The 9,242-nt window shown below is 36.1% G+C and overlaps 1 protein-coding gene across 4 annotated transcripts in view; it reads right to left on the bottom strand.

Annotated features, from left to right (window-relative positions):
• Positions 1 to 9,242, bottom strand: part of NIPBL (NIPBL, cohesin loading factor) — a 215,942-nt gene that overhangs the window by 54,388 nt on the left and 152,312 nt on the right. The window lies entirely within an intron of this gene.

Raw genomic sequence — 9,242 nt, 5'->3', positions numbered from 1 at the left:
AAAAAAAAAAAAAAAATCAACGTAGATTTAACATGGATCATCAGAATAATTTCTCTTTATTCTGCAATATAACTTTATGCCAGTTCAGACACAAGAGGACTACTACTCTGAATCAGTAAGTAGGGGAAAGAACAATCAAAATGTCTACTGCTGTTTCCTTAAATAAGGGGGGAAAGAGGTTTTGACTGACCCTCTTCAATTGTTTCCCATCTACACAGTTTGGAAATAAAACCTTCTGCAGATATTACAAATTTCATTTTTGTTGAAATATGTTGTCACTTGCATTTTATTTATTTATTTTTCACAACGATACTAAACACAGGTTCATAATTTTCTGCAAATATTTTTTTTCAGTAGCAGACTGAAAATTAGCAACATAGTAGCAACATATTGTTATCATCTCACATTCTGGTCACTTTTCTTTTTTCCCTATAAAGATTATATCACCTGGCATTTTTCTACTAGGAGCCAAATGTACAACTCTGAAGGTCAGCCACACTGACAGTTAAAGAGTAATTTTTATTCTTTAATACGCTAAAGATCCTCACAGCAGATATTGTTTTCCACAAAAAGGTAACTATCGTAGCCATTCTGTTTTACTCCTGTACAAACAGAACACATGATTCCATAGTCAGAAGACTCATTTTGAAGAATATTAAAGACTTACTTTATATAAATACACACACCCCTAAAAGAAACCAGCTTCTGGGTATTACAAATATTCTAACAACATACACAACATTCGGACAGTTAGTAGTTTTAAAATGTACTTCACAAACTGTCCAGCTCCTGATTAAAAAAAGCCATTTTTCTTTAATGGCTTATATTTCTTAGAAAGGAATCTAGAAAATAGATTTTGATCACCACCAACTTCAATAAATTAAAAAAAAAATATTTAGAAAAATGCTGGCCGGTATTTTTAACTGGTTTCCTCCATTCCCTACATCTGAAGATGGCAACTATAAACAGTGAAGTCAAGTAGCAGCACACTTTGCTTGTCTTCTGAAGTCTTTCAATATTTTGAGTTATTAATTTTATGTAAATGATTGTTTTACCAGTATTCTATTTCAAATCTCTTTGTTTTAAAATTCTTCTTCTTGCGTCTCTATACCACATTCGACCATTCTGTTACACATGCTTGTGCTAGTTTATTGTACTTTGTAAAGGCTTTCATTGTACCCCATCTGCTACGGGGGGGCATAGCACAAGGATTCGCGTTGTAACCCATCAAGTACTATCTGGCAATACCTGCAAATCCTGCATGGAGATATTTGTATACTGAAACTGATAACAAGACAGATTTTCTGTTTTTTTTTTTAAAGAATATGATTTATATTGTTACAGCAAGAGATTTTCTGCACAACATGTTATTTGTTTAGAACTTAAGCACTAGACTAAAATGCTCATTTAAGGCACACTCCTTGCCTTAAAGGGTTATAGGTCCTGAGCTTGTGGCTGCCTACACAAGTTTAAAAAAAAACCCTAAAACCACAATTTACCAGAAGGAGCAGTGCATTATTTTGACACAGCTCTGCAGCTTTTGTATAGATCAAGCACTTCAGCAGGGCTTTTTAGTATTTTATCTAACAGCTGATTCAATCAGCTATCAGATAAAAGTGCCAAAAAAGCCCTACTGAAGCACCCAATCTATACAGACGATGGGAAAACCATGTCCAACTACTGCAATGCCTCTTCTGGGCATGGACTGGGCTCGGTGTCAGATTTTTGGGAGTTTTTTTGTCTGTAAGCAGCCCATATTTCTAGACATGTAAAAAACGTTATATATCATGTGTGTAAAGCAGGACTTTTATTGAAGTCAACCGATCTTCTCACAGGGCATGAAGGTGTTGGAGGACTGAGTTCTAAATAAAGGTTTAGCAAAAAGCAGCTACAAGAAGATGAGGATAAAGATGAAGAACAGGATTAGGGAAAATAGGGAACAAACAGCAGCAAGATCATATGGTTGCCTAAAAGTTATGCAAATCCATAAGCAGCTGCTTTTCGTAGCTCAAATCTAAAGTCTTTGCCCATTCATTTGTCTTACTAGCATTTGAAATGATAATGGCAGACCGCTTAAGAGTGTGAACCAGAAACAGCAACTGATCAACAGTGATCTTTAGAAATAGCCTACATACCTTGGCAAGAATTCCATCACCTGAAATACATATTTAATTTATAAAGCACATTGTAATTGTTTTTATTTTAAAATATAACATTCATATTTTCAAGACACCTTGAACAGAATTTACAGAAGAGGGTTTTCACCTACTTTTACTTCTCATGTATAAGGGTGGCCTCATTTCAAAAAAACATAAATGACCAGACTTTTTCTTTCTTTTCTTAAAAAGAAAAAAAGGTGGGGATGGAGGGGAAGAGAAGGGGATTAAAATTTTTACTCTGGCCCTGTTTTTGGGGATGACCATCTCCCTTGTGAAGGGAGATGCTAAATCTTCAAAAATAAATCGATCTACTCAGCATAATCTTAACATTAAAGTTAAAACCAACTAAAAAATGTTTACATTTTTCAGTTTAAAATGTCAACTTCCATTTCCTTCTTAACTAGTCAGATTTCAAATCTTTTGCAATGTTGCAGTTTAATTCTTGAATAGACGGGTCAACCAGGTGAAATTATGCTAGAACACAAGTTTAATTCCCCATTTTTATTAAAAAACAAAAAAAGTTCAGGCCTTTATTCAGTATAAAGCAGAAAAAAAAGACAAGGACTTTAAAAGAAAAAAACCTATATGAGAGAGAGAAAGTGGATTACACCTTCTGCAGTATTTCATTCATTTTGGAAAATGAACCACCATGTGCAGATGACAATTCAGGCAACTTCATCACAGTCTGCTAGCAACCCAGGCAAAATACAGCATTCTGTATTAAAAAGGTGAAAGATACTACATGCTCCAGATGCCTGGGATATGTTTTACTGATGTTCTGAGGTAAATTACAAATGAGTACATCACTTGAATGCAAATGGAAATGTTTTCTTGAGATAGATCATTACTGCCCGGGAGTCCAAAACAGCCTCAATAAACTTTATTCGTTCTGCTTGGATCAATGCTGAGTTGACTATATTTATTTTAGTCCAAGTTGGTAAAACAAAAGAAGAATTTTACACCTTACAGTACCCTGAAAAAAACTGAGTCATCTAAATACAGGATCATTTGGATTCCCATCTTCCTGAAGCAAGCAGCACTATTATAAGGCACTTCATAAACACGCTTGGAGCTTCAAAAAGGCCAAATGGAAGTATCCTGCATTGGTAATGGTAACCTCACTAGGAACCTTAGATACTGACACCATCCATGATTGCAATGTAAAAATAGATTTAGAAGCCAATGAAAAGCAGCGAAACCAATTATATGGATATGGTGATGGAATGGTAAGGGAACCCATACTGAATTTAAACTCTGGAAATTAGTTTAGTGTTTATCTGTTTTAGCTACCAATGTCTTCCTCTTTGAGAATGAGAAAATATTAGAAGAAAAGCTATTCACACCTCAGTAAAATCCTCTTCCACTGCTGAAGTGTGAGAAATGCTTGAACTTTATTACGCAATAATGCTTTCCAAAAATGAGTTTATTAATAGAGATGAAGATGGTGTTTGAGGGTAGAGAAGGAAGCAGAACTGCATGGCACATCTACTGTTTCTAAAGCTATCACTAGGTGGGGTTAACATGCTGCAAGAAAAGACAAAAATGGTATATGCAGTACCCATCTAAAGAGAATGGAACAGAAAGACAAATACAGGTAAGTAGTCTGCTGTCAAACAAGCAGATACACCTGCTACCTGTTAGTTAAAGAAGTAGAGATCCTGGTTTTCTCTGATAAAAAAATCCAAAATTCTTTGATTAAAAAGGAATCCACGTTTTTCCGTGATTAAAACAAAACACCATGTCAATCCAAAAAATTTATAGTGGCATTTTGTTTTAATTACAAAAATGTGTGGATTTTGGAGGGGTTTTTAAAGCAGAGAATTTTGGATTTTTTTTTTTTTAAATCACAGAAAACCAGGGTCCCTGCTAATAAGATAAACCACCAATGGATGCAATCAATGAATCTCTAGGAAGGCTCAATCTTACATTGCTTCTATGAAGGAGCAGGTGTATAGATGCCTAAAGACCTCAGGGGTACCCCTTGAGTCCTTAAGAACACAATGCTTTAAATGTCTCATGACAGAACACATTACAATCCCAACAGGAAGGGGTAATTGGATTGCTATGTCATTGCTTAATTGATTGCTATTTGTATTTTCTTAGGCATGCCAAAGGAAATTAACTTGATTTCTATGCACAGTTATGAAAAAGTCATATAACTGGAGGTTGTACCTCCTGCATGCAGAGGTACAACCTACATTCAGAGTTACTGCATTCAGTCGCAACCTGACTCTCAGCAATGACACACTTGTAGTCCCTATTCAAGTTCCATGGCACTACTGTTTTTTGTTATTCATGTTCCAATAAATAGTTATTTTGTAATCCTCATTTGCAAGTCAAGGGGGAACTTTTTCCTGCTATACTTCTAATTTCTTAGCAGTCTTCCCCAACAGTTTAGCAAGCAAAACAATTTGGCGCATAACTGTGAAAAACACTGAGAAGTCTGAGTTCATGGCAAATCTCTATCTTGACAAATCTCTAAAGCAGATGCAATTTTCCTTTTCTGGTGCTAGAATGCCTCCGGTTATCTGCAGTGGAAGCCACCTCATCAGGAGAGGATAGAAGAATGAGAGCAGAAAAAAGTCAGTATGATGACCCATCTTTGGCCCTCACAGCAATGTTTACTGATGAAGAATTTAAAGCACTTGAAGAAGTATAATGAGATATTTCTGCCCCTGGAAAGACAATGAGAACAAGGGCACATCAAAATCTCCAACAAAAAGATACCTAGACAAGATTCTGTTTCCTCTTTGTTCTTTAGGACTGATTTACACAGTATGTATAGACATTCACACTCTCAGAAAAAAACTGTCCTGGAAGTGACTTAACCCTAGGTTGTTACCAAGTTATTTTTCTCCTGGAGTAGCCATTTTCTGGGGGAGAAAGCCTGAATATCTATAGTGGTTTCTCTTGGGAGAGCTGGAACTCTCCCAGGAGAAACAATGTACACAGCCACAGATCTCTATCCATGATATGCCCTTGACCCAAAGCATATATATACACAGGTTTCCCTCACTTTATGCCGGTGCTGTACATGCAAATTCGCTCTCATGCAGTGACCCTTTTTATACCAAAAATTAATTATATACAAGGTAAATTCACTAGTATGAGATCAGTGTGGTGGAAGCCTGCAGTCAGCTGCTTTGTGCGGTGCATTGTGGGAGTGACGCCACCAAAATATAGTCTCCTGTGTGGTCTGTGCTCCTCACTCATTGTCTGTGACATGTTTCTGTAGTTGCCATCCCCATTATGGCTTCTAAGCATCCTGCTAACTTATCTCCTACCCCTCTCTGCTGTTGGTGAGTACCAAAATTGTCTTGCAGAATTGGTAGAAATAGATCTGGAGGTCAGTACAGTTGAGGTCTTGGAACATATCCCTATTTGATACTTTGTAAAGCGGGTTCCCTTTATGCAAATTCAAGTTATACATTGTTTTCCAGGAACGCATGTACAACAAAGCAAGGGAAACCTGTGTGTGTATCTATCTAGATGCGTATATACACGCACACACACACACACACAGATATATCTATATCTATACAGAGACACATACACACACACACATAAACACATCTATTAGATATTAAACTGCCTCACACATAAGGCAATTCTTAAACATCAAGAATTTATGATCAGACAACAAATAGTTACCTCTCGTGTAACAGAAGACATATAAAATATAATCTTCTCTGTAAAAATTCCTGACACTTTTCTAAATTAAATACCTACTATTTGAAAAATGGCTGCACAAAATATGTAGCAGGGCATGTTAATTTTATAGACAGCAAAAAGGAAACAATAATTAGTGGGATTGGCTTCACCCTCTATACAGCTGCCTAGAGACATGAGGATGGTTAAAAAAAAGAGGCCAGCCTCTACAGATATATCTGGTCAAATCTGTATCAAATATCCTGACCAAAATATGTACAAGGACAAGCAGATGAAGCGTTTATATAGAATTAGAAGTCAATTAGATTTTAAGTTGATGAAATCCCTCTAATTTATTATCTTTTTCATTTTTGTGCACTATTCATAAAAACCAAAAATAAGTTAAATGAAGCATCGTACTTTAACTGACATAGTTTAACAATTATACTTTACATATTAATTGGTGGAGCTTTTTGTATAGATTGGATTTTTACTCGAAGCCGTCTTTAGAGTTTTCCAGAAAATATTGTGTTCTATGCCAGCCTTCATACCACCTTTCTAGCATTCCACACATATCATATTACTTAACATTGAAGAATAAAAATATTATTATAATTATAAAATATTACATAGTTAGGTAACATCTAGATATTATGACTGCTTTTATGCACCTATTACCTTACACAAAGGACAAGGAAAATTCTATGTTAAAACACATCACATTTCCACTCGTTAAAATAAAAATATTAGTGTAGCATTTGGAACAATTCATTAGAAGATGCCTGTATAATCCTATAATAGCTAGTAAATCCTATTATAATTTTTTTACCACTTGATGGGATTAAAGTATAATTCCATTTTGCAGTATGAACAGGATTTATTTTATGACCCTGTTTATGAAACAACGAATAACTCAAAATATTTAAAGACTGGAGAGCACAAGAGAAGTTTGCTGCTATTTGACTTTACTGTTGCATTGATCTTCAGAATTAAATATAAACTTGTCAGTTGACATTATTCTAAGAATTATTCTCACAGCATTTAGACTTTTTTCAGTTGTAAAATAAGGGAGAGGAGTGCAGATCCCTGCTCACACTGTGATTGCTGCTCAGAGAGGGAGGCTGGAAAGGGACCAACATGACAAAGGTAACAGAGAAGAACATTGGGAAAACAGTGTTTAAATAATCCCTTACATGACTAAAAGTTACTGTTTAGGGTATATTCTCCAAGTAACAGAAGGTAGAAAAGGGACACAGCACCCATACCTATAACTCTCCTGGCCTGCACTATCCTAATACCACCTCTTCACACTCCCCAACCAATCCATAATCTTCATCTCTGTTCACTAAAAATTCTCTTTCCTATGTTTCCACATATTTCCATTCTTTAGCAAATAAAGAATCATAATTGAATCATGATTCTATTATCTTCTCTACTGCTTTTATTACTATTAACATCTTTTATGATTAATGCTAATTTCCTCAGCAATGGTCTAAAAATAATATCAGAGTCCACATGTGGCTTTTATGGCACTGTTTATATTCTTAAAAACAGAAATTTTCATCCGAGGGAAAAACTGCTAGAAGAAACTCCTAAGGAATGTGGGCAAAGGATATACAAAGAGAGGGTCTGAACTCATAGCACGTCAGTGTTGTTCAGATTCAGGCCACATACAGACATTCAGTTTCTACATTCAGTTGCTGCTCTCCCAGTAGAAACCATTAAGTTTACAGATGGTTCAGGATTTTTCTCCAAGAGCAAAAATGGCCACTCTGGGAAAAAATAACCCAAGACAAACCAGGGTTTAATTGCTTCCAGAAGAAGTTCTCCTGAGACAGTGAATGCCTGTGCCTGTGCTTTGATCCTGGTCCTACCTCCTGGGAGACAGTACATCACTTGGACTTGACCCTACAGCTTCAGCAGCACATGTCCCTTCTCAATCCCCACACTGTGCTGCAGGGAGGCACAGGCTGACCCTGAGCAGTCTGGGTCAGCCAATAAGGGCTGTCCTGTGCACTGCAGCCACCTGTCTCCAGGTGGATGGAGGGAGCCTGCAGAACACAATGAGGTGTGTGCACAGGGGTGCCAGGCCATGCATCAACACAGCATCAGCTCTCTGCTCTCAGGGGATTAGCAATCAAATATCTGCTCAGGGTTCTTACTAAGTTTTTCTAGCAGGAAAATAAACACAGGAGAATTCTCTCAGATCATTTGAACATGTAGCCTCAGTGACCATAGCATGTAACTTTTAGCCACACAATTACTATGTCAGACTCTCTGGAGACCCTTTTCTAAGGTCCTATACTTACCACACAGACAGTTCAATCTCTCTGGCTTGTCCAGTCCCAGTTTCAACTTTAAGATTTATAACTTTTTTAATATCACTTCCTCAAGAGTCAGTGGGTACAATTTTGAGGTATACAGATACACTACACAATGGAGAATGTTGACGGTCTAATTTGAAATGCAAATTTTACTGTGCAAGGAACACTTAGCATATCAACAGTTAGGAACTGAAAAATTAAAAAGAAGCAATTTAAAAGCATACAAAAATTCTATCCAGCTTGTATTATATTTAGTGGTAACATTCTAACTGAATCTGGGCAGAATCAAGTCCAGAGTTTCAAGTCAACAGATTAAAGATTTCTGAAATGAAAAGAAGCCATCTAAAACAGACTGAAAATATTGATTAGTTACTGGAGAGCCAGAAAATAATATTTACCACTGGCAAGTAGGAGACTTTCCTCTGGTCAATTTCAGCTGAATGTAAACTTTCATTGAAAAAAAAAATAGGTAAAGTTCTTCAAATAGCTAAGGAAAGCAACAGCATACATAAGTATATTTCTAAACAAACACCGACAGTTATAAATTGCAAAGATAATCTTTCAAATAAAACCCAGTGAAGTCCTGTCTTCCTGAATTTAAAAACACACTTGCATCCACTGCTGATAATTTAATCAACTTATAACTAACAGATACCTGACAAGTTTTTCAGACCATGAACTAATGAATACACACTAGAAGGAAGTAGGCTATTTTTTCTTTTTATGCCAAGTACACACACACACACACACACACACACACACATGCACACTGAATACTATAAATTTATGTATTTGTATTTCAAGCCCACTCAGAAACTGGGGGGGAAAAAAAGAATGTAATTTCTTCACTTTCAAATACATCACACTTCACCAAATTAGTTTGGCAATGTTACTTTGAATACGTATAAATTTAAACTTGCAACCTTAACTTCCTTAATTATTTGTGAATTTGCTTAAATTCCCATTCTGACACTCCCTCCTTGTTAAGCTTTTGCTAGATTCCACACAAGCTTTTAATCAAAACAGACATGGTTCTCAGTTGGTATTAACAGGCATAGCTTCACTGGTGTTAATGGCAGTATACCTATTTGTACCAGCTGAGGATCTTATC

This window comes from Crocodylus porosus, unplaced genomic scaffold (genome assembly GCF_001723895.1).
Source record: "Crocodylus porosus isolate Cpor-Errol unplaced genomic scaffold, CroPor_comp1, whole genome shotgun sequence".
Taxonomy (NCBI): Eukaryota; Metazoa; Chordata; order Crocodylia; family Crocodylidae; genus Crocodylus; species Crocodylus porosus.
The sequence above is the reverse complement of the archived record's forward strand: the minus strand, read 5'-3'. Positions and strand labels throughout refer to the sequence as shown.